The sequence below is a fragment of the Ammospiza caudacuta genome, chromosome 1 (genome assembly GCF_027887145.1).
Source record: "Ammospiza caudacuta isolate bAmmCau1 chromosome 1, bAmmCau1.pri, whole genome shotgun sequence".
NCBI classification, from domain to species: Eukaryota; Metazoa; Chordata; class Aves; order Passeriformes; family Passerellidae; genus Ammospiza; species Ammospiza caudacuta.
The window spans coordinates 61,219,460-61,223,183 of NC_080593.1; positions in this window are offsets into that span (position 1 = coordinate 61,219,460).

Here is a 3,724-nt window from a genome sequence, read left to right on the forward strand (position 1 = left end):
TCCTTCCGCCACTTCCTTCCTTCCTTCCGCCACTTCCTTCCTTCCTTCCGCCACTTCCTTCCTTCCGCCACTTCCTTCCTTCCGCCACTTCCTTCCTTCCTTCCGCCACTTCCTTCCTTCCTTCCGCCACTTCCTTCCTTCCTTCCTTCCTTCCTTCCTTCCTTCCTTCCTTCCTTCCTTCCTTCCGCCACTTCCTTCCTTCCTTCCGCCACTTCCTTCCTTCCTTCCGCCACTTCCTTCCGCCACTTCCTTCCGCCACTTCCTTCCGCCACTTCCTTCCGCCACTTCCTTCCGCCACTTCCTTCCTTCCGCCACTTCCTTCCTTCCGCCACTTCCTTCCTTCCTTCCGCCACTTCCTTCCTTCCTTCCGCCACTTCCTTCCTTCCTTCCTTCCTTCCGCCACTTCCTTCCTTCCGCCACTTCCTTCCTTCCGCCACTTCCTTCCTTCCTTCCTTCCTTCCTTCCTTCCTTCCTTCCTTCCTTCCTTCCGCCACTTCCTTCCGCCACTTCCTTCCGCCACTTCCTTCCGCCACTTCCTTCCTTCCTTCCTTCCTTCCTTCCTTCCTTCCTTCCGCCACTTCCTTCCGCCACTTCCTTCCGCCACTTCCTTCCGCCACTTCCTTCCGCCACTTCCTTCCACCACTTCCTTCCGCCACTTCCTTCCTTCTGCCACTTCCTTCCTTCCGCCACTTCCTTCCTTCCGCCACTTCCTTCCTTCCTTCCGCCACTTCCTTCCTTCCTTCCGCCACTTCCTTCCTTCCTTCCGCCACTTCCTTCCTTCCTTCCTTCCTTCCTTCCTTCCTTCCTTCCGCCACTTCCTTCCTTCCGCCACTTCCTTCCTTCCGCCACTTCCTTCCTTCCGCCACTTCCTTCCTTCCGCCACTTCCTTCCTTCCTTCCTTCCTTCCTTCCTTCCTTCCGACACTTCCTTCCGACACTTCCGCCACTTCCTTCCTTCCGCCACTTCCTTCCTTCCGCCACTTCCTTCCGCCACTTCCTTCCTTCCTTCCGCCACTTCCTTCCATCCGCCACTTCCTTCCTTCCTTCCTTCCTTCCTTCCTTCCTTCCTTCCTTCCTTCCTTCCTTCCTTCCTTCCTTCCTTCCTTCCTTCCTTCCACCACTTCCTTCCTTCCTTCTGCCACTTCCTCCCTCCCTCCCCCCTCCCCCAAGCAAATTTCTTTTCTCTTGCTTCGTTATTTCTGTGCTGCAGTAAGGCTGCCTGCATCACTTTATGCCAGTTATTGCCTCCAGCTTTTGCTGCTACTCAAACCAACCATTTCTGGTCAAGGTGGTAGGAATGTTTTAATAAGTAACTAAAATCTCTGAATCATTCTGAGAAGAAAAAACCTGTTTTTCCGGTTCCTACATATAAACCAGAAAATGGAGATGGAGACTATATAATGTGGTTATACAACTCTGGGAGAGATACAGACTTCAGGCACAAGGTAGTGAGAGTTTGGTTTTAGAACAGAGAATCAGCTACCAAGTGCATGGTCATTTTAGTGTTTGTGCCTTTCTTATAGGTGTACAAGGAAAGAAAAAATGGAGACAAATCTACCATTTTCACCCAAATGTAAGAATTTAGAGTACAATATCTGATATCTTAATAAAAAAAAGCAGCAATGTGATGGGTATTTGTGATTTCTCTGAATGCTTTCAGTTACATTACAACTAGTTATTGAGTAATACATCCTGTGAACAGAACAGTACCACTTGCCAGTGTACAAAATAGCATGGATAGAAGCCAATTATAAGAATAATGATAGTAGAAATCAAATACAAGCTGAGAAAAGCTTACCTCAAGTTAATGAACTGGCATATAGATGAGTTAAAAACAAAGCACAGAAATCCATATTGAAATCCCTGGCAGAGTTTCAGATCTACTGTAATGCTCTAATCATGAAAACTATAGTACATCAACTTTAAGTGCTCAGGAGAGCAGTCAAACCTCTGTCTTGCCATGGAGAAACAGGGGCTTTTTTTCTTTTTTCCAGTACCCTGTTAGGGTCTTGCTTTTGCTGGGTCAATGAGCAATCAGGTATGGCTCAAAAATCCTAACCCAGCAGGCAAGTTCTAACCTTTGTAGACCATGGATGGCCCATTAGCACAGATTCTAAAGCTATGGCATGACTTCAGCAGCTGAAATCTGCTTATGGCTCTTATTTAATTACCCAAAGTTTTCCTTTGCTTCTGTGGCTTGACTACTGTAATAATGTTATTCGTTTAAAGCATTTGAGTGAAACTTTACATTTTAACATTATCCATAAAAATCAATGCTAAGAAATCTCTATCAGTATTTCAAGCCTCTGAAGACTTAACCCCAGCAGCAGTCAAGAGGTTTGACTGGCAGTCACCTCCTCAGAAGCTGGAGAAGAATGCTTAATGCTCTGTCAGACAGAATCCCACTGCTATCACAAAACCAGCAGCTTGAAAAGCAGATGACTCAGAGGTATTGGCATAAGAATCCTTTAATTCTATATCATTTTCATGTAGTGTTGCTAGGTTCTGGGTATTGTTTTCATTTGAACAGTCATTATAATGATTTGAAGTAGGTTTTAAATATTGCAGGAATTTTCTCAGAAAATGAGCAACATTATACAGGGCAGGCTCCTCAAAAGGAACTTGAAATGGAAACTGGAAAGAGTAATCTCACTAGACTACACGCAGAGCTAAGGAAGATCAGGCAGTTTTGCAATGTATTATTCTCGCAAAAGAATATATAGTGAAGGCATGTTTTTTCAAGTACATGGTAGAATGTTTAGCCCATTTAAAATGCAACTAACTGATCTTTTTAGAATAAATATTTAAATGTTTTAACAATGGAAATGAGAAATGCTGACCAAATACTGAATCCATTGTAATTCCTAATTCAAATCTGTCAAATTTTGTGCATTTTGAGTATTGAGAGCGTTTTTTTAAAGTTACAGTTCTGAATCCAATACTCTGTGCTCAGGGTAGTGAATTGCTAAATAAAGTGTCTATTGACTTTTTTTAGGAAAAAATGGAAGATAAATTGATTTTCTTGGATGTTGGTATTCTGTAAGAATGAACATCCCCAAAGAGATTTCAAATGGAGCCTGTTGTCTTACTAATTTGCACACCATGCTACTTTTTTCCTTGATTAAAACCTTAGTAAGGAACTGCTCAAACCATGGGAGTTGCTAGGCATAACTGAAGGCCAGCATGTGCCAAATATGCCACAGCATGGAGTCTTTAGTTGTCATCCAGCATACTGTGTGTAAGCAATTGGCAAGCCTCTCCTCCCTCTACCTCCCAGGACTTTTGTTATTGAATTGCTGCATAGTGTATCTTAGCCTAATTGAACTCATTACTTAAGGGACTACTCTGTCTACACAAGTATTCAGGAAATATTATTCCTGAATAACCATGAATAACATCCTTATGCTGGAATAAGAGTGGGCTAGATAATATGCCTAGATAAAATAATGAATAAACAGGTGCTAAAAGATGTTCTGGCAGCTTCACTGAATCGGAAAATCTACAAGGAGTGATTCACTTTTTGCACGTTAGAGCTGGTGGAAGAAGCCCAGCTTCCCAGGAGCATGAGATGTGACCTATGAAATCACATACCATGAGTCAAATCCCTCATGGCAAGGGAGAAAGATGCTGAACAGAGTGGTTTGATAGAGGCCATTCCAGCTACTTCAAAAGTACAGCTAAATAAAAGCAGAATAGAAGATGACTCCACCTTAAAGCACCTTTTG